This window comes from Microcaecilia unicolor, chromosome 9, assembly GCF_901765095.1.
Source record: "Microcaecilia unicolor chromosome 9, aMicUni1.1, whole genome shotgun sequence".
Classification (NCBI taxonomy): Eukaryota; Metazoa; Chordata; class Amphibia; order Gymnophiona; family Siphonopidae; genus Microcaecilia; species Microcaecilia unicolor.
The window spans coordinates 71239797-71266725 of NC_044039.1; the positions used below are offsets into that span (position 1 = coordinate 71239797).

General features: G+C 46.9%; 1 protein-coding gene across 1 annotated transcript in view; it reads right to left on the bottom strand.

Annotated features, from left to right (window-relative positions):
- SMC1B (structural maintenance of chromosomes 1B) overlaps positions 1-26929 on the bottom strand; it is a 1336696-nt gene that overhangs the window by 1231849 nt on the left and 77918 nt on the right. The window lies entirely within an intron of this gene.

The following is a 26929-nucleotide window of genomic DNA, read 5'->3' on the forward strand; positions in this document are numbered from 1 at the left end:
TTCACTGTGGTCTGTAGCTGGAGGTTACAGATTTTAAAAAAAAAAAATCTAAACCACGCAGCGGATTGTGACCCTCACGCCACACACTGAGAATGACAATCCCACCATGCTGCCACCAAAAAAGAAAAACTAAAGATCTGTCACGAAACACCAAGCCACCCACCTGGGGTTACCCCACGGCCCCTTAGAGGGTCTATCCCAAGCACAGGTCAGGCCCGCCTTCACCTGCCACTTGTGCTCTAGACTAGCACTCTCCTCCCACCAACTGGGTGCAAAGCTGCCTCTGAGCAAGTCTCCTGCACTCAAATTATCCCGTGATTTCTAGGTTACTGGAGCCACACTCCCAGTGGACCCACAGTTCCCAGAAAACACTCAAACCCAACACACAAACCACCAGGATTTTTAGCAGTACAGACAGGCAGAGAAAACAAATTAAATTTTTCATTCTCTTAATAGTTGAACAATGAACAAAAAATGTGCAATCAGCAAACAATAACAGGTAACTGAAATATGGATCAATTATAAAACTAAACATGTTTACTTTTGAGAAAGTACCTGTAGAGATAAGGACATACCGCTGCTCACCTGTTATCAAATATAACTGTTTTACAGTGCTTCAGCAAACAGTTTTTTTTCTCTCTCTTCTCCCAAACTGAAACTGAACCAAAAGCCAGTACAATCCAAAAGAAAAGAGCTCCTGGCCCAATCAGAGTCCAAAGTTCAAAAATAGCTGGTTACATCACTACAGGCATTTCCTTTATCTCTCTGCTAACTAAAAAAAAAGTACATAAGTATTGCCACACTGGGACAGACCAAAAGGTTCATCAAGCCCAGCATCCTGTTTCCAACAGTGGCCACTCCAGGTCACAAATACCTGGTAAGATCCTGAAAAAGTAAAATACATTTTATGCTGCTTCTCCAAGAAATAGAAGTGGATTTTCCTCGAGTCAATTTAATAATGGTCTATGGACTTTTCCTTTAGGAAGCCGTCCAGACCTTTTTTAAACCCCGCTAACCTAACCACCATTAACACATTCTCTAGCAACGAATTCCAGAGTTTAATTACACGTTGAGTGAAGAAAAATTTTCTCTGATTCGTATTAAATTTACTACTTTGTAGCTTCATCGTATGCCTCCCAGTCTTAGTATTTTTGGAAAGAGAAAACAAACAATTCACGTCTACCTGTTCTACTCTACTCATTATTTAATAGACCACTATCATATCTCCCCTCAGCAGTCTTTTCTCCAAGCTGAAGAGCCCTAGATGCTTCAGCCTTTCCTCATAGGGAAGTCGTCCCATCCCCATTATCATTTTTTTTGTTCTTCTCTAATATCTTTTCTGAGATGCAATGACCAGGATTTAACACAATATTTTAGGCATATAACGTCTTCACTTTTGTTTTCCATTCCTACCCAATAATACCTAACATTCTACTTGCTTTCTTGCCGCCGCAGCACACTGAGCAAAGGGTTTCAACATATCAACGACGCCGAGATCCCTTTCTTGGTCGGTGAATCCTAACGTGGAACCTTGCATTACGTAGCTATAGTTCGGGTTCCTCTTTCCCACATGCATCACGTTGCACATTCACATTAAACGTCATCTCCCATTTATTTATTTGTTGCATTTGTATCCCACATTTTCCAACCTATTTGCAGGCTCAATGTGGCTTACATTATTCCGTAATGGCGATCGCCATTTCTGGAATGAGAAATACAGAGTGGTATTGCATTAAAGTTCAAAAATGACAGAGTAAATTAAGCAGTCAAGTATAGAGAATTCATTTCCAGAATGTGAAATAAAGTGGTATTGTGTTAAAGTTATTATTATTATTAGCATTTGTATAGTGTTACCAGACGCACGCAGCGCTGAACACCTGATACAAAGAGACAGTCCCTGCTCAAAAGAGCTTGCAATCTAAATAATACAGACAGACAAGACAGTTACGGGTGAGGGAAGTAATGAGTGAGAAGGAAGGAAAGGACAAGGGGAGGGCAATTGAGTAGTAGCTAGGAGCTAAAAAGCAGCAGTGAAAAGGTGGGTTTTCAGCATAGATTTGAAAATAGGTAGAGATGGAGCTAGACGTATAGGTCCAGGAAGTCTATTCCAGGCATAAGGTGCCGCGAGAGAAAAAGGAGCGAAGCCTGGAGTTAGCAGTGGAGGAGAAGGGGGATGCCAAGAGAGATTTGTCCAGTGAGCGGAGTTTACGGGGAGGAATGTAGGGAGAGATGAGAGTGGAGAGGTAATGGGGGGCTGCAGAGTGGATGCATTTAAAGGTCAGTACGAGAAGTTTAAAATGAATGCGGAAGCGGACAGGGAACCAGTGAAGTGACTTGAGGAGTGGGCTAGTGTGGGTTCTGGCGGAAAATAAGTCGTGCCACAGAATTTTGGACAGATTGGAGAGGAGAGAGATGGCTGAGCGGAAGACCAGTGAGAAGTAAATTGCAATAGTCCAAGTGAGAGGTGACAAGGGTGTGGATAAGGATTCTGGCAGTTCATTAGTGACAGACGCCCAGTCTCCCATTCTCATAAGGTCCTCTTGTAATTTTTCACAATCCTCTCGTGATTTAACAACATTTAATAACTTTGTGTTGTCAGCAAATTTAATTACCTCACTAGTTACTCCCATCTCAAGATCATTTATAAATATGTTAGAAAGCAGCGGTCCGAGCACAGACCCCTGGGGAACCCCACTATCTACCCTTCTCCATTGAGAATATCGACCATTTAACCCTACCCTCTGTTTTCTATCCTTTAACCAGTTTTTAATCCACAATAGGGCACTACCTCCTATCCCAAGAATCTCCAATTTCTTCTGGAGTCTTTCATGAGGTACTTTGTCAAACGGCTTTTGAAAATCCAGATACACAATATCAACCGGTTCGCCTTTATCCACATGTTTGTTCACCCCTTCTATATCAATATTGGCTTTATCTCATTAATTCATGCTTTTGAATATACTCTGTCTGTAACTTCCCAGATCCCCTCTGGAACCTTTTTTAAATATCGGCATTATGTGGGCTACCCTCAAATCTTCCGGTATCACACTTGATTTTGAAGATAAATTACATATTACTAACAATAGTTCCACAAGCTCATTTTTCAATTCTATCAGTACTCTGGGATGAATACCATCCGGTCTAGGAGATTTGCTACTCTTCAATTTGTCAAATTGCCCCATTACATCCTCTAGGTTAATAGAGATTTCAATCAGTTTCTCCAACTTGTCAGCTTTGAATACCATTTCTGGCACCGGTATTTCTCCCAAATCTTCCTCGGCAAAGACCAAAGCAAAGAATTCATTTAATCTCTCCGCTATGGTTTTGTCTTCCCTTATCGCCCCTTTTATCCCTCAATCTTCTAGCGGTGAAACCGATTCTTTTGCCAGTTATTTGCTTTTAAAATACCTAAACAAATTTTTAATATGTGTTTTTCACTCCAACACCATCTTTTTTTCTAAGTCCCTCTTTGCCTTCCTTATCAGCACTTTGCATTTGACTTGACATTCCTTATGCATTCCTTATCATTTTCAGTCAGTTCTTTCTTCCATTTTCTGAAGGATTTTCTTTTAGCTCTAATAGCTTCCTTCACCTCACTTTTTAACCATACAGACTGTCTGGTCTTCCTCCCTCCTTTTTTAATACATGGAATATATTTGGCCTGTGCTTCCATGATGGTATTTTTTAAACAGCATCCACGCCCTATGTAAATTTTTGACCCTCGCAGCCGCTCCTCTAAGTTTTTTTTTCACTGTTCTTCTCATTTTATCATAGTCTAATTTTTTAAACTTAAACGCTAACGTATTGGATATCCTGTATATACTTACTCCAAAGCTAATATCAAATCTGATCATATTATGATCACTGTTATCAAGCGGTCCCATCACCATTACCTCCCACACCAGATCATGCCTTCCACTAAGGACTAGGTCTAGAATTTTTCCTTCACTTGTTGGCTCCTGTACCAGCTGCTCCATAAAGCAGTCCTTGATTTTGTCAAGGAATTTTACCTCCCTAGCATGCCCCGATGATACATTTACCCAGTCAATATCGGGGTAATTTAAATCACCATTACCGTGTTCCCCAGATTGTTAGCTTCCCTAATTTCCAATAACATTTCTACATCCGTCTGTCCTTTTCCCCTTTACACGTGGAGTTTAAATCCACAGGGATTCCAAGATGTATGTTGTTTCCTGCAGAACTATCAATCTATTTGATTCAAGACCTTTCTTAACATAGAATGCTACCCCTCCACCAATTCGATCCACGCTATCACTAGGATATAATTTGTACCCCGGTATGACAGTGTCCTCCTTCCACCATGTCTCAGAAATGCCTATAATATCTAATTTTTCATTTAGTGCAATATATTCTAACTCTCCCATCTTATTTCTAAGGCTTGTGGCAATCACATATAGACATTACAAACTATGCTTCTTGTTCCTATTTACATCACGCTCAGTACTTGACAGTATTAATTTGCAATCTTTTCTCTGATTTTTATTGTTATTTAAGGACACCTGATCTACTATGCTCTCTTTTGCAACCTCACTATCGGGATACCTTATCTTCCTTATTTTGGTGATATCTTTAAAAGATACCTTATTCCGTACCATGCGCCTTTGAGCAACTGTCGGCCTTCCCACCAGACATTAGTTTAAAAGCTGCTCTATCTCCTTTTTATGTGTCAGCAGCTTGGTTCCACACTGGTTTAGGTGGAGCTCATCCTTTCGGAATAGGCTCCCCCTTCCTCAGAATATTGCCCAGTTCCTAACAAATCTAAAACCCTCCTCCCTGCACTATCGTCTCATCCACGTATTGAGACTCCGGAGCTCTGTCTGTCTCTTGGGCCCTGCAAGTGGAACGGGTAGCACTTCAGAAAATGCTACCCTACAGGTTCTGAATTTGAGGTTTCTACCTAAGAGTCTAAATTTGGCTTCCAGAACCTCTCTCCCACATTTTCCTATGTCATTGGTACCCACATGTACCAAGACAACTAGCTCCTCCCTAGCACTATCTAAAATCCTATCTAGGTGACTAATGAGGTCAGCCACCTTCGCACCAGGCAGGCAAGTGACCAGGCGATCCTCACGTGCACCAGCCACCCAGCTATCTAGATGCCTAATAATCGAATCAACAAAAGTAGCCATCCTAACCCTTCCCATCTGGGCACTAGCCCCTGGAGACACATCCTCGGTGTGAGAGGATATTGCATTCCCTGGTGTGCTGGTCCTGTCTACAGAATTACTTCCAGCCTCACCAGGGTGATGCTCTCCTTTTAGAAGGCCTCCCTCCTCCAAGCAGCACAGGGGCTGCCAGATTGGAGGTGGGACGTCTCTATAACGTCCCTGTAGGCCTCCTCTATGTACCTCTCTGTCTCCCTCAGCTCCTCCAAGTTTGCCACTCTAGCCTCAAGAGAACGGACTCGTTCTCTGAGAACTAGGAGCTCTTTGCATCAAGCACACATATATGACATCTTACCAAATGGGAGATAATCATACATGTAACACACAGTGCAAAAGACTGGATAGCACCCCTCTCGCTGCTGGACTATTGACTGCATCTTAGCATTATAGAGTTGTTTAATTAAAACTTCTTAAGGTACTAGGGATATCAGATGAATATAATGATCCTTTTGACTGTTTTAATTTGTAATTTATTTAGGGTTTGCTTCTTAGAAACTAATTAAATGTAATTCAGACTCTAATGAAAATTGAAAATTCCCTCTTGGTCTCATAATTGACTATAAATGAAGAGTTGAGCAAGGGGTAGGTGGGAATGAGGACTGTACTGGGCCCTGTGCCTTCAAGTGATTGTCTGCTAATGCTGTGGCAGAAACTTTAAGTTTTAAAACTATGGGGAAAAGGGTATAGAGACTAGCTAATAAAGTTTGCTTGCTCTTTTTATTTTAAAATTCTGTGTTTATCAATATCCTACAATTCCTCTTTTAAACACTAATCTTTAAGTTACCAAGCTAAGAATAAAATAATGTCACTTACCAGCAGAGATGTCCTCTTCTCTCAGAACCTCTCAGAAAGAAAGTTGAGTGGGACCTTTCCTCTCTAAGTAGTTTGGATTTTAAGGAGACTATTTCAAACAAACCCTTTGAAGCTTGCCCAGTAATCAAATTGCCCTTAGTAACCTTAGCAACTGTTCTACTTCCTGACACCTTAATTCACACCTAAATCAGGTCAACTGCAGTGCTACTTCTCCAACAGGCAAGACAAGAGAATAACTTTCTTTTACAACAGTTCAAGCCTAGTTACTATCCTTTTTATACTCTTGGCTAAGTTCCTATCTCTAGAGAAATTTTCAGTTTAAAACTATAGGGAAAAGGGATTGTACACTATGGCAACTAGTTAATAATACTTGCTTCCCTCTCCTATATTTGTATTTTCTTTCTAAGACTGAACTGGGCCCTTCTGTGCCTTCAACAGACTATCTGTTAATGCTGTGGCAGAAACTTCAAGTTTTAAAACTATGGGGAAAAGGGTATGGAGACTAGTTTTAATCAGAAACATGCACCACCTGCTGGCCAAACTACAGAAATACACAATACAATTTACAGGCTTAATACCCACTGTTTTGTCATTGAAGCATAAAATCCTCACTAGCAGATCACAAAAGGACAAGCTAACCCTTTTACTCCTCCTCAGACCTTCCATTAACATCCCAGCATTAGAAAATCCTGTGCTGTCCCGATCTGCGTAATTCTCTGACTCTGCAGAGAATAGCTAATATCTTCATTACCATGGGATTTAAATAAGCTGTACACTAATGCTTACCCAAGGCTTTATGCAGACTTAGCTCATGCACAAAATTCCTTTCTACATAGGACACGCATAAAACTGTGTGCAACAGCTGAGCTAACCTGTGCGCAAAGCCTAGCACACTTTACTGAACTGACCCCCTAGTAACCAATTAAGGTGTAATGCGTACCATATTGTTAGTACTATCACTGTAATGGTTGAATTAGATAAAAGGAAGAGGATTAAATATGGGGAAACCTCAAATAGCTGCAAAGGAGAAAACTAGGTCTTACCTGTTTATTTTCTTTTAATTTAATCCAACTAGATCAGTCCACAACCTGTGGGTTAAGCCCATCGATTAGCAGATCGCAAGGCTTCGTTCTGTTTCTGTGAGTCTGACATCCTGCACGTACAGACTCAAGAAGAAACCAAACGCGAAGGAAGAATACTTTGGCTGGCGGGGGTTGGGGTCCCCCGCCAGCAAATGTAGGCGACAGCGGGGGGGGGGGGGGTCAAAGTTGTTGGAGGTGTCGGCAATGGCGGGGCGGTGTCGGCAATGGTGCCGGGGGGGGGGCGTTGGTGACGCCGGGGGGGGGGGGGGGTCTAAAATGTGCCCCCTCACCTCAGCTCTGGCCCCCCCTACCGCTGAAGTCCAGATATGCCCCTGGCTCTAATACTTGAATAGTCATTCCTGAAGCAGCCCTGCTGGGCGAAACATGGCCTGTGTCGGGCTGATTTGTATATACATTTTTAGTATTCATTAATAAATTATATTTTTTCTCATAATGATCTGCTCTGTTGATTTTCCGTCTTGGAGTTTGCAGATCGTCTGCCCTTTTGCTTTCTTGGACCCTCCCTTTATTCTGTTTTGAGCATGTTTCAGGGACAAGTGGTTTTCATAAGTCAAAACATGATTGTAAATGCTCCCAGGTTTCAACCTAGTTCATGTCCCTATCACCAGCCCCTCCAAATGACACGCTGATTATGATTTTTAACAAATTTCTAATCTACCTATGAAAAGTTATTCCATTATTATACTTCCTCTATGTACATCCGTTTGCTGCACAAGCAATAAAAATGCTACAAGCAATAAAGAACGTCAACATGGATGCAGCAGCCAGTGTCCTGTTTTTATCCAACCTCCTTGGGTTCCTGTAGCTGGCACTAGCAGGCAGCAATGATTCACAGTCAGAGGACGTCTTCATGGTTTCCTTCTGCCACGTCCTGCCCTCTCTACTGAAACTACATATTTTTGATGCTAAACAAGAAGTTGCAGTAGAGAGTGGGACTTGGCAGGAGGAAGGCCACGGAGACAGTCTCTTACTGTGAATAGCTGCTGGTAAGTGAGACCTACGGGAAGGGGAACAAAACTTTTTACCATTCCCGTGAGGCGATAAAAAGTTTTGTTCTTGCATCCCTCTGAAGTGAGCGCACAATGATCTTAAGCAAGCAATGCTCTAAATTTGTATGAGCGATCGCTCACGCTCTTACCTTAGAGGGAACATTGGTTGGAGGTTATAAGGGGCCTCCTTTCGTAGAAAAATTTCAGCCTCCCTCTGACCAGGTCATCCGGTACAGACACTTTGACAGTGGCTATGCTCTGCTGGAGTAAGTCAAAAGCTCGCCCCTTGCTTTTGCTGAGGAGCAGCAGGGGCGTTAGGCGCACGCTGTTGACAAGAATAAGCGCGCTGGGGTTGAGCCTGAGCAGTTTGGCAAGAGGGAGCAGAGTACCTACATCTCTGTGGATATAGTAGGCACCTTTCCCCAACATACTAAAATACCTCCTGGATGAGGAGAAAGGTGCAGAAGGCGTCCTGTGGGAGAGAGGAGAGAGATGGTATCAATGTGTTTCTTATTTGGTCAGCGACCTCCTCAATCTTCTCTCCAAAAATGTCATCCCCCGCATTGGCATTCACCAACCTCTGCTGAACAGAATATTCCAAGTCAGAAACATGCAGCCATGAGAGTCTGTGCATTGCTATACTCTGAGCAGAGATCCTGGATGCCACGTCAAAAGAGTCATAGGCGCCTCAGCCAAGAACTTACAACAAGCCTTCTGTTGCTTGGCCAACTGGAGTACCAACTCGGCCTGCTCCGGAGGGAGAGATTCCACCATGTCCAGTAACTTACGCACCATGTTTCGCAAGTAGACGCTTATAAAGAGATGGTAAGACTGAATACAAGACACGAGCATTGAAGCCTAAACATCTTCCTCCCAAAAGAGTCCAAGGTTATAGCTTCACTGCCTGGGGGCACCAAGGCATAATCTCTAGTACTCCTGGCCCTTTTGATAGCAGATTCCACCACCATGGAATTGTGAGGCAACTGGGGCCTACTAAAACCAGGTGAACTGTGGATCTGGTACTGGGTGTCAATCTTCTTGGACATGAAAGGAACTGACAGAGAGGACTCCCAGTTCCAATCGAGGACTTCCTTGAGTACCTCATGGAGAGGGACAGTCACAGCCTCCTTAGGAGGAGATGTATGGTCCAGAACCTTGAGCATCTGAGCCCTGGGATCATTCTCCACTACTAAAGGAAACTGAATGGCCGCAGACATTTCCTTTACTTTACAAAAGATGGAAATGAAAGGCTCTCCAGAGGAGACTTTCTCCTTTCAAAAGGAGGAGAGGATTCAGAGGGGATGCCATAGGACTCATCTGAGGAAAAGTACCTTGGATCGTCCTTCGACACCCATGAGTGTTCCACATGGGTGTCGGACAAAAGCTCCACATGGGAGTGTCAAGAACGAGCATGCCTTGACGTGGAGGAACCATGTCCCTGAGAGGGGCGTCGAGGAGCCAGCTCCTGCCTCAACTCCTGCGAAGCTTCCACCAACGTCAAAGGGGTACTGGCCTTGGTGGCAGACGACACTGGTACCGCATGAGACACTGGAGTCTGAGGCTGCGCAGTAGGCTGAGGGCCAAGTGGGGCCATAACAGGAGGTACAGCAGGCGAAAGCACCCCCGGTACCTATGCACAACTTTGCATGAGGCAATCCAGCAGTTCAGGTAACAAGGCCCGGATACGCTCATCAAGGGCCGATATCAGGAAAACCAGGGGTGCCAGCCCAGAGGCAGGTTGCAGAACCGCTGGGGTCAAGATAGGAGCCAGGTCTTGAGTGCTCGGAGACTGGCTCATCGGCACCTCTTGAGGAGGAGCAATCCTACCGGTGCTGACGCTTCTCAGGTGCCAATTCTCTTGACACCCCGGAGCTCCTGGAACGATGCGCCAACGAAGACCAGTGCCAATGCTTCTTAGCCTTCACCCAAAGCTCTGCACCGAGAACCCTTGTTACTGACGAAGACGACATTAAATCCTCACATCGCCTCGGGGTCAGTTCCAACACTGGCCATTCCCAGGGGCTTTGTCCAGCAGCCAACATCGAGACAGGTAGAGACTCAGTCCACGCACTACTGCTCCCAGCGTCCACAGGACTCGAAGCAGCCATACCTGGGACCAATGCTCCCGATACAGTCTTCAACGTAGGTATCAAGAACCCTTGGTACTGATGAAGACATTGAATCCTCACATCGCCTTGGGGTCAGTTCCAACACTGGCCAGTCCCTGGGGTCTTTCCCAGCAGCCAACATAGAGACAAGTAGAGACTCACTCAACACACATTAACATATGGCTCTCTTTGAGGAGATTTCATCAGCTTGGTGAGGACAACGTTGAGGTCCCATGACACAGTCGGAGGTTTGACAGGAGTGCTTTGTCAAAAGCAAACCTCTCATAAAGCAAACTAGAGGCTGTCAACAGATAGGCTTACACTCTACACTGTGATGGTAAGCACTAATTGCACCGAGGTGAACCCTTACAGATTTGGTTTTAAGACCAAACTCGGAGAGGTGTAGAAGGTATTCAAGCAGGGTCTGTATAGGGCAAAAAAGAGGATCTAGTGCCTTGCCCTCACACCAGATGGCAAACCTCTTCCACTTGAAAAAATAACACCTTCTAGTGGAATCTTTCCTAGAAGCCAACAAGACCCTGGAGATGCAAGGAAGCAAATTCTAAACTCTCAACATCCAAGCCGTGGGGGCCAGAAAACAGAGGTTGGGATGTAAAAGAGATCCATCGATCTGCGTTATAAGGGTCAGAAAACATGCCAATCTCCAAGATTTTTCAGAGGATAACTGCAGAAGAAGATGAAACAAGGTTTCTCTAGGCAAACATGGGGCAACAAGGATCATGGTACCGCGGTCTTGCTCAGGTTTCAGCAAACTTTTCCCCACAAGAGGGATGAGAGGATATATATGAAGGCCATTCCCTAACGGAGGTGGAAAACATCCAACACTAGTCTGTCATGTGCTCTGAGCCTGGAACGGTAGTGAGGAACTTTCTGAGTGTACAGGGTGGCAAAGAGATCCACCGAGGGTGTTCCCCACATTGTATATATATGGCCGCCCTTGCTCTCAGTAAAATACAGGTCAATGGCTCAGGCTAAAGGGCTAGGCCTCTACAAGCAAATGGCTCATAATAAGAGCTGGGCTTCTCTTAAAAATCCAAAGTCATCTCTGATACAAAATACATTTTTCTGCAGCACAAGCTGAACTGAGTTCTCAGGGAGCTGGCACGGGAGGGGGTCTTTTGCTCTTATAAACATGCCTGGGACTGGCATCAGTGAAGAGTCATGAAAGATGTTTTGGGCTAATGAAAGTAGATAAGGGGGTAGATGTATGTAGTTAGAGAGTACTCAGAGGGAGGGGAAGCTGAGAATAGCTGAGAAGAGCAGAATGACCGATGAAGTCATCTCGCCACCTGTGCTTTGCACCCCTTTTGTGTATAGTTGGAACCTGGGACCTAATGAAGTCACCCTTATCGGTTCCTTATCAACTGATAAGGGATAGCAAGTTCTGCTGACAAAGCTGGATCCCATTGGAATCCATTGGGTTGAGACAGTATAAAGGAAGCACCCCGAGATGTGTAAGACGCAGAAGGAGAGACAGAGAGAGAGACAGACGCAGATACAGAGGCAGATGCTGATGGAGGAGAGAGACAGAGTACCACCGAGAGCTGATATGTCGTGTGATTCTGTTCCACTGTATGATTGACTGAATTGCTGGTATCCTCATTATTGGGTAACGTATCAATGCTAATTAATACTAATAAACTATATCTCTTTAACTAATTAAAACTGGGTTCCTCTTTAATTACAGACTTAGCTACGGCTGAGCCTGTATCGAAACTGCCATGAGCAGATTCAAGGTTGGGAAAGCTAGATATTTGGAGGGCATATGTAACTTTGCCCAGAGAGATGAGACGGGCCACTGCTTCCGCTGCTTGATTAGAAAAGGCAGATTCTGAGAAAATAAACAACATTCGGAAAATCTCACTGACAACAGCCATGCTGAGTGACCACTCATGCAGCTGCATGACCCTGCTCAGTCTGTCGACCAAGCTGTTGGATTTGCCTGCCAGGAAAGTGGCTCTGGATTATCCTGTTCCGGACAGCCCATTACCACATTCGGATGGCCTCCAGACACAGAGGGTATGATCAGGTACCCCCTGCTTCTTGGTGTAATACATTGCAACCTGATTGTCCATTTGAATGAGCATAATTTGATAGAACAGCTGATCTCGGAAAGCCTTTACAGCGTTCCAGATTGTCCATAGCTCCAGAAGGTAGATGTGAAGATCTGTCTCCTGAGCTGACCAAGTACCTTGAGTTTGAAGCCCATCTAAGTGCGCTCCCCACCCCAAGTGGGATGCATCAGTCATCAGCACCTTATGGGGTGAGGAATTTGGAATGAAATTCACATGGTCAAATTGGATCGAATAGTCCACTAGAGTATGGTGTTACTCAGACGACATCCACTAGGTTCCCGGAGGATTAACACCACTGGGCAGTTCTCATGAGGAAATGTACCAACATGTACAGTGGAAGCCATGTGGCCTCGCAACCTCAACATCTGTCGAGCTGTGACCTGCTGGCTGGCTCAAACCCGTTTCCAGCAGGGCACCAATGAACTCCAATTGCTGAACCAGTAGCAGATGGCATGAGGTAGTTTAACAATGCCACTCTCTCCTCTGCTCTAGACACCCTTGCACCATCCATCTCCCGTCCCACAAGGCATACTAATCCCCAGCCCTGGTTGACCACTTGCACCCGATACCTTCGCTCCTGCGCCCGATCGGCTGAACGCCTCTGGAGGAAATCTCGCACCCATACTGATTTCATCCATTACAAATTCATGCTATCCTCCTTCCAGTCCTCCCTATTCTTCGCCAAACAGGACTATTACACCCAATTGATTAATTACCTCAGCTCTAACCCTCATCGTCTCTTCGCCACCCTTAACTCCCTCCTCAAAGTGCCCTCCGCTCCCACCCTCCTCCCCTCACTCTCTCATCAATCACTGGCTACTTCCGCGACAAGGTGCAGAAGATCAACCTCGAATTCACCACCAAACCATCTCCTCCACTTCACCATATAACCCACTCCCTCAACCAACCAACCCAGGCCTCCTTCTCCTCTTTTCCTGATATCACCAAAGAGAAAACCGCCCATCTTCTTTCCTCCTCGAAATGCACCACCTGTTCCTCTGACCCCATCCCCACCAACTTACTTAACACCATCTCTCCTACCGTCACCCCTCCCCATCTGTCATATCCTCAACCTTTCTCTCTCCACTGCAACTGTCCTTGACACCTTCAAGCATGCTGTAGTCACACCACTCCTCAAAAAACCATCACTTGACTCTAGCTGTCCCTCCAACTACTGCCCAATTTCCTTCCTACCCTTCCTCTCCAAGATACTTGAACGCGCCGTTCACAGCCGCTGCCTTTTGTCTCCTCTCATGCCATCCTCAAACCGCTTCAATCCGGCTTTCGCCCCCTACACTCGACAGAAATGGCACTATCTAAAGTCTACAATGACCTGTTCCTTGCCAGATCCAAAGGTCACTACTCCATTTTCATCCTCCTCGACCTATCCGCCGCTTTTGACACAGTCAATCACGATTTACTTCTTGCCACACTGTCCTCATTTGGGTTCCAGGGCTCCGTCCTCTCCTGGTTCTCCTCTTATCTCTCCCACCATACCTTCAGAGTACACTCTAATGGGTCTTCCTCCACCCCCATCCCGCTCTCTGTTGGAGTTCCTCAGGAATCTGTCCTTGGACCCTTTCTTTTATCAATCTACACCTCTTCCCTGGGCTCCCTGATCTCATCTCATGGTTTCCAATATCATCTTTATGCTGACTACGCCCAGCTTCATCTCTCCACACCGGACATCACTGCCGAAACCCAGGACAAAGTATCAGCTTGCTTATCCGACATTGCTGCCTGGATGTCCAACTGCCACCTGAAACTGAACATTGGCAAGACCGAGCTCATTGTCTTCCCACCCAAACCCACTTCCCCTCTCCCTCCACTCTCTATCTCAGTTGATAACACCTTCATCGTCCCCGTCTCATCTGCCCGCAACCTCGGAGTCATCTTCGACTCCTCCCTCTCCTTCTCTGCGCATATCCAGCAGATAGCCAAGACCTGTCGCTTCTTCCTCTATAACATTAGCAAAATTCGCCCTTTCCTCTCTGAGCACACCACCCGAACTCTCGTCCACTCTCTCATTACCTCTCGCCTTGACTACTGCAACCTACTCCTCACTGGCCTCCCACTTAGCCATCTATCCCCCCTTCAGTCCATTCAGAACTCAGCTGGGCGTCTTATCTTCCGCCTGGACCGATATACTCATATCAAACCTCTCCTCAAGTCACTTCACTGGCTTCCGATCAGGTACTGCATACAGTTCAAGCTTCTCCTACTAACCTACAAATGCACTCGATCTGCAGCCCCTCCTTACCTCTCTACCCTCATCTCCTGTCACGGTTGTGTCCCGGTCCCTGGCTCGCAATCACCTCAGTCCCCGGGGTTTAGACCTGGGGAATGCTGCGAAGTGATGGTTTACCGTTTCCCGTGTTCCAGAAGATATGCTGGTCCGGTCCGGTCCGGATCTTCCAGCTCTCCAGATTGTTTTGGGAGTTTTTTGGAACCAAGCAGCACCCATACCTGGTGAACTCCCTTGTGACCTGCCTTTATTAATCACCTGGTAAGGTTCTTAGTTGCCTTGCAACAGTGTTCTTCAGAGGCGTTCCTTTGGTGTGAAGTGCTGCAGTGCCTTTGTGCTTTTCGTGTTGGTGACTTTTACTCTGCTTGTTTTTTGGACTATTCTTCTGCCTGCCGCCTGCCCAGACCCGGATTGTTTATTGGACTATTCTTCTGTCTACAGCCTCCCCTGACCCGGCTTGTTTCTGGATTGGTCGTTCGCCTGCTGTCTTTCCTGGAACCCAGCGTGTTTCTAGTGTTCCTGTTATTTGTCAGCCTGCTGCTGTGTCCTGCCTTGTCCTGCAAGTCCTACCGGCCGCCTGAAACCCAGAGCTCAACTCTTGGGCTTACTCCAGTCCACTGTGTTCCAGTTCCGGTCTGCCTTATCTGGTGTTGGGGTGATTCTCCTGCCGCTGCTGCTCCTCGGCAGTGGCCCAAGGGCTCACAAACCCAGGTTCCTGCCGTGTATACGTGACATCTCCCCTTACATTCCTACCTGTAACCTCCGCTCTCAAGACAAATCCCTCCTCTCAGTACCCTTCTCCACCACCGCCAACTTCAGGCTCCGCCCTTTCTGCCTCGCCTCACCCCATGCTTGGAATAAAGCCCTGAGCCCATTCGCCAGGCCCCCTCCCTGCCCATCTTCAAATCCTTGCTCAAAGCCCACCTCTTCAATGTCGCCTTCGGCACCTAACCACTACACCTCTATTCAGGAAATCTTGACTGCCCCAACTTGACATTTTGTCCTTTAGATTGTAAGCTCCTTCGAGCAGGGACTGTCCTTCTTTGTTAAACTGTACAGCGCTGCATAACCCTAGTAGCGCTCTAGAAATGTTAAGTAGTAGTAGTAGTAGTAAAACAAACCCTAGTAGCTACAGCACCTGAATAATTCTTCGAATGGACTCCTGAGCAACATCCCTTGATGTGCTCTTCACTAGCCAATCATCCAAGTAGGGAAACACAAACTCCCAGTCTGCATAGTGATGCTGCAACTACCTCTAAACACTTGGTGAAAACCCTGGGAGTTGACCAGAGGTCAAATGACAACATGCGATACTGAAAGTGATGTGTTCCCAGCAGAAATCAGAAATACCACCTATGGTCTGGAAGTATCGGGATGAGTGTAGAGGCTTCCTTTAAGTCCAAAGAGCATAGCCAATCATGAGCCTAAATCATTGGAAGAAGGGTGCCCAGGGAAACCACCTGAACTTTTCTCTGACCAGGAATTTATTGATGGCCCGGGCCCTTAGGTCTACAATGGGGCACCATCCCTCACCTTCTTTGGGACAAGGAAGTACCTAGAATAGAATCCCTTCCCTTCTTCCCATGGTGGATCGGGTTCAACAGCATGGACCTTTAGAAGGGCAGAAAGCCCCTCTACCTCCTTGTGCTGACAGATGAAAGTAAGACGCTCTCGGAGAGCAATTTGGTAATCTTTGACACCAATATAGGGCAAAACTGAGACGGACTATTTGAAGAATCAACCAGTCAGAGATTAGAAGGGGCCACCTTTCTTGGGAAAAAATTCAGCATCCCCCCACCGGCACGTCACCCAGAACGATCACTGTTACAGCGGCTATGCTCTGCTGGAGACCGTCAAAAAATCATTCCCTATTTTGACTGTGGAGTCGGCAGGGACTTAGACGCATGCTATTGATGAAAACAAGCACACTGGGACCGAGTCTGCTGAGGAGGGCGAGAAGGAGTATACCTACGTCTCTGTGAGTAGTAGGGACCCCTCTTTGACTTGCCTGAAAACTTCCTAGATGAAGAGAGTGCAGAAGGTATCCAGCAAGAGAGTGTCGATATCAGTGTGCTTTTTTTGATGAGGTCCCCAAGCATGTGGCATCCGCCAATTTCTTCTGGACTGCTGAGTCCAAGTCAGAGACACGTAAGCCATGAGAGTCTGCACATTGCTATACTTCAAGCAGAAATCCTGGATGCCACATCTAAAGTATCGTAAGTGCCCCTACCCAGAAATTTAAGACACGCCTTCTGCTGTTTGGCCAGCTGGCGAAGAGATTCAGTCTGCTCCGGTGGGACAGAATCCAGCAAATCAGTCATATTGTGCACCAGGTTCCTCAAGTAGAGGCTCATGTAGAGCAGGTATGACTATATGCAGGATATGAGCATTGAGGCCTAATATATTTTCCACCCAAAGGAGTCCGAGCTTCTCTGCCCGGAGGCGCCAAAGAAGAACTTCTGGCTCATTTGAGCATGTATTCCACCATCAGGGACTGATGAGGCAACTGTGGCCCATCAAACCCAAGTTTCTGGATCCGATACTTGGAAGACAGGGACAGAGGGGACTCCCAGTTCTTCACCTGAACATCATGCAAAATCTTGTGAAGCAGGACTGTTACAGCCACTCCTCTCTAGGAGGAGAGTCGCAGTCCAGGACCTCGAACGTCTCAGTCCTGGGTTCATCCTCCATCTCCAAATGAATTGAGATAGCAGCCCACCATCTCCTTCACAAAAGCTGGAAAAATGAAGATACATACCTGTAGCAGGTATTCTCCGAGGACAGCAGGCTCAATATTCTCACTGATGGGTCGTCGTCCGCGACAGCCCAGGAGAACGGAAGTTGAAAGCAAAAAAGAACTCTCCAGAACGCGCTGTCGCGCAGGTCAAACACACTGCGCATGTACGAACGGCTTCCCACCCGCGACGCGAGCGTGCGCCTACTCAATTTAATAAAAAGCAAAGAATAGAACTGTACCAACTCCAATGGGGAGGAGGGAGGGTTGTGAGAATATTTAGCCTGCAGTCCTCGGAGAATACCTGCTACATGTATGTATCTTCATTTTCTCCGAGGACAACCAGGCTCAATATTCTCACTGATGGGGTATCCCTAGCCCCCAGGCACACTCAAAATAATGAACATTGGTCAATTGGGCCTCGCAACGGCGAGGACGTAACAAAGATTGACCTAAAAATAAATTCAACTAGGTGAGAGTGCAGCCTGGAACAGAACAAAAATGGGCCTAGGAGTTGGATTCTAAACCCCGAACAGATTCTGCAGCACCGACTGCCCAAACCGACTGTTGCGTCGGGTATCCTGCTGAAGGCAGTAGTGAGATGTGAATGTGTGGACTGATGACCACGTTGCAGCCTTGCAAATCTCTTCAATGGAGGCTGACTTCAAGTGAGCCACTGACGCAGCCATGGCTCTAACATTGTGAGCCGTGACATGGCCCTCCAGAGTCAGTCCAGCTTGGGCATAAGTGAAGGAAATGCAATCTGCTAGCCAATTAGAGATGGTGCGTTTTCTGATGGCAACTGCCTTCCTGTTGGGATCAAAAGAAACAAGCAATTGGGCGGACTGTCTGTAGGGCTTTGTCTGCTCCATGTAAAAGGCCAATGCTCTCTTACAGTCCAAGGTATGCAACTTCTCTTCACCAGGGCGGGTATGTGGACGGGGAAAGAATGTTGGCAGGACAATTGACTGGTTCAGATGGAACTCCGATACCACCGTCGGCAAGAACTTAGGGTGAGTGCGGAGGACTACTCTGTTATGATGAAACTTAATATAAGGAGCATGAACTACCAGGGCTTGGAGCTCACTGACTCTATGAGCTGAAGTAACAGCCACCAAGAAAATCACCTTCCAGGTCAAGTACTTTAGATGGCAGGAATTCAGTGGCTCAAAAGGAGCTTTCATCAGCTGGGTGAGAATGACGCTGAGATCCCATGACACTGGTGGAGGTCTGACAGGGGGCTTTGACAAAAGCAAACTTCTCATGACGCAAACAACTAAAGGCTGTCCAGAGATAGGCTTATGCTGTACACGTTGATAAGCACTAATTGCACTAAGGTGAACTCTTACGAAGTTGGTCTTTAGACCAGACTCTAAGTGTAGAAGATATTCAAGCAGGGTCCGTGTAGGACAAGAAAAAGGATCTAGGGCCTTGCAGTCACACCAGACGGCAAACCTCCTCCATTTGAAAGAATAACACTTGTTCGTGGAATCTTTCCTAGAAGCAAGCAAGACTCGGGAGACACCCTCTGAAAGACCCAAGGAGGCAACTTCTAAGAACTCAACATCCAGGCCGTGAGATCGACCCCCTCATTCTGGGTGATGAGGGTCGGAAAACACTCCAATCTCCACGGTTCTTCAGAGGACAACTCCAGAAGAAGAGGAAACCAGATCTGACGAGGCCAGAAGGAAGCAAATAGGATCACTGTTCCGCGGTCTTGCATGTTTCAGCAAAGTCTTCCCTACTAGAGGTATGGGAGGATACGCATACAGAAGGCCTGTCCTCCAATGCAGGAGAAAGGCATCTGACGCTAGTCTGTCTGGAATAGAATTGAGGGACTTTGTGATTGATCTGAGTGGCAAAAAGGTTCACCGAGGGGGTGCCCCACTCTCGGAAGTTCTGGTGGACAATCTTGACATTCAGGGACCACTCGTGAGGTTGCATAATCCTGCTCAACCTGTCGGCCAGACTGTTTTTTATGCCTGCAAGATACGTGGCCTAGAGAAGCATGCCGTGATGGTGCGCCCAAAGCCACATCCTGTCATCCGCATGGACTGTAGAGCCCCTGCCTCAGAGGTGCTCTTCACCAGCCAATCATCGAGATAAGGGAACACATGCACTCCCAGTCTGCGCAGCGATGCTACGACAACTGCCAGACACTTTGTGAAGACCCTGGGCGCACATGTGAGGCCAAAGGGCAGTACACAGTACTGAAAGTGCAGAGTTCCCAACCGAAATCGAAGATACTTCCTGTGAGCTGGGAGTATCGAGATATGGGTATAGGCATCCTTTAAGTCCAGAGAGCAAAGCCAATCATTTTCCTGAATCATGGGAAGAAGGGTGCCCAGGGAAACCATCCTGAACTTTTCTTGGACTAGGAATTTGTTCAGGGACCTGAGGTCTAGGATGGGACGCATCCCCCCCCCCCCCCCCCCCCCCGTTTTCTTCTGCACAAGGAAGTACCTGGAATAGAATCCCAGATCTTTTTCCCCTGGTGGGACGGGTTCGACTGCACTGGCCTTTAGAAGGGCGAAGGGTTCCTCTGCAAGTACCTGCTTGTGCTGAGAACTGAAGGACTGAGCTCCTGGTGGGCAATTTGGAGGCCTGGACACCAGATTGAAAGTGTATCCTAACCGGACTATTTGAAGAGCCCACCTGTCGGAGGTTATAAGAGGCCACCTTTGGTGAAAAATATCAACTTCCCCCCGACAGGTAAGCCGCTCAGCATGGACACTTTTACTGAGGCTATGCTGCACTGGAGCCAGTCAAAAGTCCATCCCTTGCTTTTGCTGGGGAGCCCTAGGGGCCTTAGGTGCACGGTGCTGATGGGAACGTGCATGCTGTGACTGAGCCTGAACCGGCTACCGAGAAGCAGGAGTGTACCTACGCCTGTTATAGGACTAGGGAGCACTCTCTTCCCTCCAAAAAACCTCCTAGAAGAGGAGGTGGTAGCAGAAGACGTCCGGCGGGAGAGAGAATCCATGGCATCATGATGCTTTCTTATCTGATCGACCATGTCCTCTACTTTTTCTCCAAAAACATTATCCCCCCGGCAAGGAACATCCGCCATTCGCTGCTGGGTCTTCTGATTCAGGTCAGAGACACGCAGCCATGAGAGTCTGCGTATCACTATACCTTGAGCAGCTACTCGGGATGCCCCTGGCCAGAAATTTGCGACACGCCTTCTGCTGCCTGACCACCTAGTGAAAAGGTTCGGTGAGCTCCGGAGGAAGCGCTTCAGCTAAACTGGACAGTTGCCTCACCGAGTTCCGCAAGTGGATGCTCGTGTAGAGCTGGTAAGTTTGGATCTTGGTGGTGAGCATTGCAGCCTGATACGTTCTCCTCCCAAAAGACTCCAAGGTCCTAGACTCTCTGCCTGGGGGCGCCATGGCATAGTCTCTAGTACTCTTGGCTCTTCTGAGAGCAAAGTCCACCACCATGGAATCATGAGGAAGTTGGGCCTTCACCATTACAGGCTCTCTATGGACTCTGTACTGGGACTGACCAATTAAGCAATAAGCACTTCCCTCAGTGTATTATGCAAGGGGGCCGTAGCAACCTCAGCAGGCGGAGAAGGATAATCCAAGACCTCGAGCATCTCGGCCCTAGGCTCATCCACAACCTCCATAGGGAATGGAATGTCCTTAGACATTTCCCGAACAAAAGATGAAAAAGAGAGACTCTCAGGTGGAGACATTCTACTCTCAATTGGCGGACTAGAATCAGAGGGAACCCCACACGACTCCTTCTCTAAAAAGTATCTGGGGTCTTCCTCCTCTTCCCACTAGCGCTCTTCATCGGTATCGGACAAAAGCTCCCTAAGAGCAGCCCGAACCCGAGCGTGTCTCGACGTCGAGGATACACGAACCTCGTGAGGGGAATCGAGAAGTCGACTACTGCCTGGACTCCGGCGAAGCTTCCTCCACCAATGTCGAGGGGGAATCGACCCGGGTGGCAGCCGACACTGACCCTCTGACAGGTGATGGCCCATATGCCGCCTCCGCATTCGGTAGAGAAGGTGCAAGCACCCCCAACACCGAGGCAGACTGGCGAAGCAACCCTTCCAGAAGCTCCGGAAGAAGGCCCTGATGCACTCTTCGAGAGCATCCATCGGAAAAGGCTGGGGGGCTGGTGCTTGAGTCGGTTGCAGAATCTGAGGGGGCTCAAGAGCCGGTACCAGGCTGCCAGATGACCGGTGCATCGGCACCTCCTGAATGGAGGGTGAGCGGTCCTCCCGGCACTGACACTTCTCGGGTGCCGACTCCCTCGGCACCGTGCATGGAAGGAGATCGATGACGGTGCTTCTTAGCCTTCGCTCAACGCCTGGCACCGAGGAGGACGTGGAATCCTCACTCCTCCTCGGGGCCGGGTCCGACGCAGGTCGGTCCTGGGGGGCCTCCATAGCAGTAGGCCTCGAGATAGGTGGAGACCCACTCGATGTGGTCTTTCGGCAGCCATTACCTGGACTCTTGATGTCGCTGCTTCCCTCGACATTGATGCCGCTGATCTCGGTACCGATGCCGATACCGACGTTGAAGGACTGAACCAATCTGGCATGTGGCAGCGGCATCATTGACCTCACCACAGGCTGAGGGCCTTCATGCAAGGCAGCAGGTAGAGGTACAGCTGGTGCAAGCACCCCTGGTGCAAATGCACTCTGCTAGAGAGTACCTGCCAAGTGCTCCTGAAGCATGGCTGAGATCCACTATTGAGGTTCGACATTGGGAAAGGCTGGGGCATTGAGTCAGAGACAGCCTGAACTGCCGGTGTCAACTCGGGTACCTGGTCCCGGCTGCATGGAGATCCCCGTGTCAGCAACTCCTTGATGGAGGGAGAGTGCTCCTCCCGGTGCCGCTGCTTCTTGGGTACTGTATCTCTCAGTGCCCTGGTGCTCCCAGCACCATTTGTCAAGGGGGATCGATGCTTGTGCTTCTTGGGTTTTACCCAATACCAAGATTTGACACCCTTTGGTGCAGACAAGGACACTGTAGGGTCCGATGCTGACCAGTCCCGGAGGCCCTACACAGTAGACAGCCCCGAGGCAGGTGAAGATCTGTTCAATGCATGCCCACTTCCAGTGTCGGACACTGGTCTAGCAGCCATGGGGACCGATGCACCTGATAGAAGTGCAAGCACCAACGCAGATGATTTGGACCTGGCTTCAAAAATTTTCTCTTCCTGAGCCTCTCTGGATAGCTGTGTTCTTTTCTGCATACACAAGCAAAGAACACAGTTAGTAAAGTTATAGTCTGGCCCCCAACACTGGATACACCAGGAATGGGCGTCAGCCCCCTAGATGATCGATTGCACAGAGTAAGGCACTTGAAGTCACTGGGAAACTTCAATGACATGGAAGAGAAAACAGCTATGGCTAACTCAAATGATTCTATGGTGATATAAAAAGGTGAGAATCACTGCAAAAATAAAGGGAAAAAATTGTGGATGATACTCAGGCCTAAGAGGACCTTGGGAACCTGAGAAAAATAAAGAAAGCAAATCTGGGAAAACAAACTAAAACCTGTAAGGGATGGAAAAGGAAAAGATCCCGTAAAGGGAAAAGGACCAATTGAGCAAAAGATACCCACAGGGAAGGCACAAAAGCTCAAAAACAAAAAAAAAACAAAGCAAAAAAAAAAAAACCACACACACACACACACTCAGACCCTGTGAGGAACCGTGAGCAATGTGTTCTCTCCTCACTGAGGATGAAGACACTGATGGACCTGGGCTCTCACGGCACTTACTAAAGTCTCCAATGACCTATTACTGGCTAAATCCAGAGGTCAATATTCCATCCTCATTCTTCTTGATCTTTCCGCTGCTTTTGACACTGTCGATCACAGCATACTTCTCGATACCCTGTCCTCACTTGGATTCCAGGGCTCTGTCCTTTCCTGGTTCTCTTCCTACCTCTCCCTCCGCACCTTTAGTGTTCACTCTGGCGGATCCTCTTCTACTTCTATCCCTCTGCCTGTCGGCGTACCTCAGGGTTCTGTTCTTGGTCCCCTCCTCTTTTCTATCTACACTTCTTCCCTTGGTTCATTAATCTCATCCCATGGCTTTTCCTACCATCTCTATGCTGATGACTCCCAAATCTACCTTTCTACCCCTGATATCTCACCTTGCATCCAAACCAAAGTTTCAGCGTGCTTGTCTGACATTGCTGTCTGGATGTCTCAACGCCACCTGAAATTAAACATGACCAAAACCGAACTTCTCATTTCCCCCCCCCCCCCAAACCCACCTCCCCGCTCCCCCTGTTTTCTATTTCTGTTGATGGTACTCTCATTCTCCCTGTCTCCTCAGCTCGAAACCTTGGGGTCATCTTTGACTCTTTTCTCTCCTTCTCTGCTCATATCCAGAAGATCGCCAAGACCTGTTGTTTCTTTCTTTACAACATCCATAAAATCCGCCCCTTTCTTTCTGAGCACTCTACCAAAACCCTCATCACCTCTCGTTTGGACTACTGCAATCTGCTTCTTGCTGGCCTCCCACTTAGTCATCTCTCCCCTCTCCAATCGGTTCAAAACTCTGCTGCCCGTCTCGTCTTCCGCCAGGGTCGCTTTACTCATACTACCCCTCTCCTCAAGTCGCTTCACTGGCTCCCCATCTGTTTTCGCATCCTGTTCAAACTTATTCTACTAACCTATAAATGTACTCACTCTGCTGCTCCCCAGTATCTCGCCACACTCGTCCTTCCCTACACCCCTTCCCGTGCACTCCGTTCCCTGGATAAATCCTTCTTATCTGTTCCCTTCTCCGCTACTGCCAACTCTAGATTTCGCTCCTTATTTTTATTTTATTTTTTGTTACATTTGTACCCCGCGCTTTCCCACTGATGGCAGGCTCAATGCGGCTTACATAGGGCAATGGAGGGTTAAGTGACTTGCCCAGAGTCACAAGGAGCTGCCTGTGCCGGGAATCAAACTCAGTTCCTCAGTTCCCCAGGACCAAAGTCCACCACCCTAACCACTAGGCCACTCCTCCACTCTGTCTTGCTGCGCCCTACGCCTGGAATAGACTTCCTGAGCCCCTACGTCTTGCCCCATCCTTGACCATCTTTAAATCTAGATTGAAAGCCCACCTCTTTAATATTGCTTTTGACTCGTAACCACTTGTTACCACTCGCCTCCACCTACCCTCCTCTCCTCTTTCCTCTACACATTAATTGATTTGTTTGCTTTATTTTTTGTCTACTAGATTGTAAGCTCTTTGAGCAAGGATTGTCTTTCTTCTATGTTTGTGCAGCGCTGCGTACGCTTTGTAGCGCTATAGAAATGATAAATAGTAGTAGTAGTAGTAGGCAGGAAGGCACTCGTTTATGCGCAGTGGGAGCGCTGCTGTGAGCTCTTAAAGAGATACTACACTGTAAAAGTGTTCCGTACAGGGCACTGGATGACATCACCCACATGTGAGAATTATCTGGCCTGATTGTCCTCTGTGAAAGTGGTTTAATAAATGAAAATATATTAAGGAGGGGCCCTTGGATTGGTATGGTAGACCTATAGGAAACAAAATTAGCGGGTAAATCAGTTACTTACCTGTAATTCCGGTGTTCTCCGAGGAGGTAAATAAATTCTAATAAATAAATAAATAAAGCAGGGCATGTATATAACGGTGACATCTCACAGAGCCCAGTGCGGATGCTACCCAGAGCAATATTTATTTAAGAGGCTGTTAGAGGTGTCCCACCACGCATGTGTGGGTGCCTTCCTGCCCAATGCATGAGCGCGGAATCAGCAGTCAAATACTAAAACTGAAAGAATACAACTCCAAGGGGAGGAGATGAAATAATATATTGCAACTGGATCAATGTGGATTAAAATACGTCAAAGAATTAGATTGTAAGCTCTTTGAGCAGGGACTGTCTTTCTTCTATGTTTGTGCAGCGCTGCGTATGCCTTGTAGCGCTATAGAAATGCTAAATAGTAGTAGTAGTAGTAACCAGGCCAACACTAGGAAGTTACAATATCAAATAAACAGCATCCCATATACCAAGAAAAAAATAACTCAAATCTTACCCCAAGTATGTAGAAAACAAACAAGTTTTTAATATTTTACAAAATTTCAGATAACCAGAATATCAATTCAAAAGGAATTAAGTTCCAATATTGAGCTGATCTGCTGCTGCTGGTACAGGTGAGTAACTTTGCATTCTCCAAGGACAGGCAGGACATTTGATTCTCATCTATGGGAATCCTTAGCTACTAGGCTCACTGGAAACAACATTAGGCCAAAAGAAATGGACAACAATGATTCCATGGAAAACCACGTAACCTGAAACTAATCTATATATTATTATTATAGCAGCATTTATATCCCACATTTTCCAAACATGTTTGGTTCAATGTGGCTTACAAATGAAGATATAGAGGTAGAGAGTTACATTGTGGATGTACAATGGTAATTGTTACATTTTATATGAACAGAAGATATCGGAGTTAGAGAGTCACATCATGGATGTTACATTTAAGTTGAACAAAAGAAGATATCAGATATCTTGCAAAAGATGTCATGCCACAGGAGATAACAGAGGTAGAGAGTTACATTGTGGATGTGCAGTGGTAAATCGTTACATTTAAGATGATCAATAGGCATAGAGTTACAGGTGGGCTGAACAGCAGGCAATCATTGTCTGTGGGTAGGAATTTCTTGAATAGGAAGGTCTTGAGGTGTTTCCTAAACATAGTGTGGGGTGTTATTAAAGATTTTGGTAGGACATTCCGCATCTTGGAGCTTAAGTAGGGGAAATTTGTGAACAGATTTATAGACAAGTTTGTGGCAGGTGGGGTAGGAGGTAGTGAGGGGTCAAGTAATTCCTCGCCTCTTTTAGTGTGTTCTTGAGGGGTAGGATGATCATGTCTGATAGGTAAATAGGCGCTTCAATGTGGCTTATGAGCCAGACCATGGTACAGAGTTTGAAGATTATGCGAGCTTTGATTGGGAGCCAGTGTAGTGCTTGTAGTAGAGGCTCTTTTACATCTTGGTTTCCTGAAAATGAGTCTGGCTGCTGTATTCTGGACTGTTTGGAGTCTCCTTATGATTTGCTCTATGCAACCTGAGTAGAGCGCGTTGCAGTAGTCTAGGTGAGTAAGAACGGTGAATTGAACAATGAGTCAAATACCTTAATGGGGAAGTTGTTTCTAATTCTTCTGAGTTTCCACATCATGTGAAATGTGTTCATTATGACCTTTTTTATCTAGGGTTCGAGCGTCAGTGTTTGATCAACGATTACTCCCAGTAGTTTTAGGTTATCCGAGAGGGGATATGTGGTCCTGTCAATGATTATTTTGGGTGAGGAGGAGTTTTGTTTGTGTGGTGCTGTTATTACCAGGAATTGCGTCTTGTCTCTATACCTATCTATATATCCAATTCTGCAGAACAGCCTGTCAACCAATCATGCTGGGAATTCTGCAAAGGCAGTAGTGAAGGCATGAATGTGTGGACAGAAGACTACATCTCAGCCCTGAAAATCTGTTAATTGAAAGCTGACCCTAAGTGGGCCACTGATGCAGCCATGGGTCTGACAATGTGAACCACTGACCCTCCAGAGCCAGCCTAGTCTGGGCATAAGCGAAAGAGATGCAGTTTGTAAACCAACAGGTTAGCCTGCATTTACCGATGGCTGCCCCCGAGGTGCTCCGATCAAGAATGA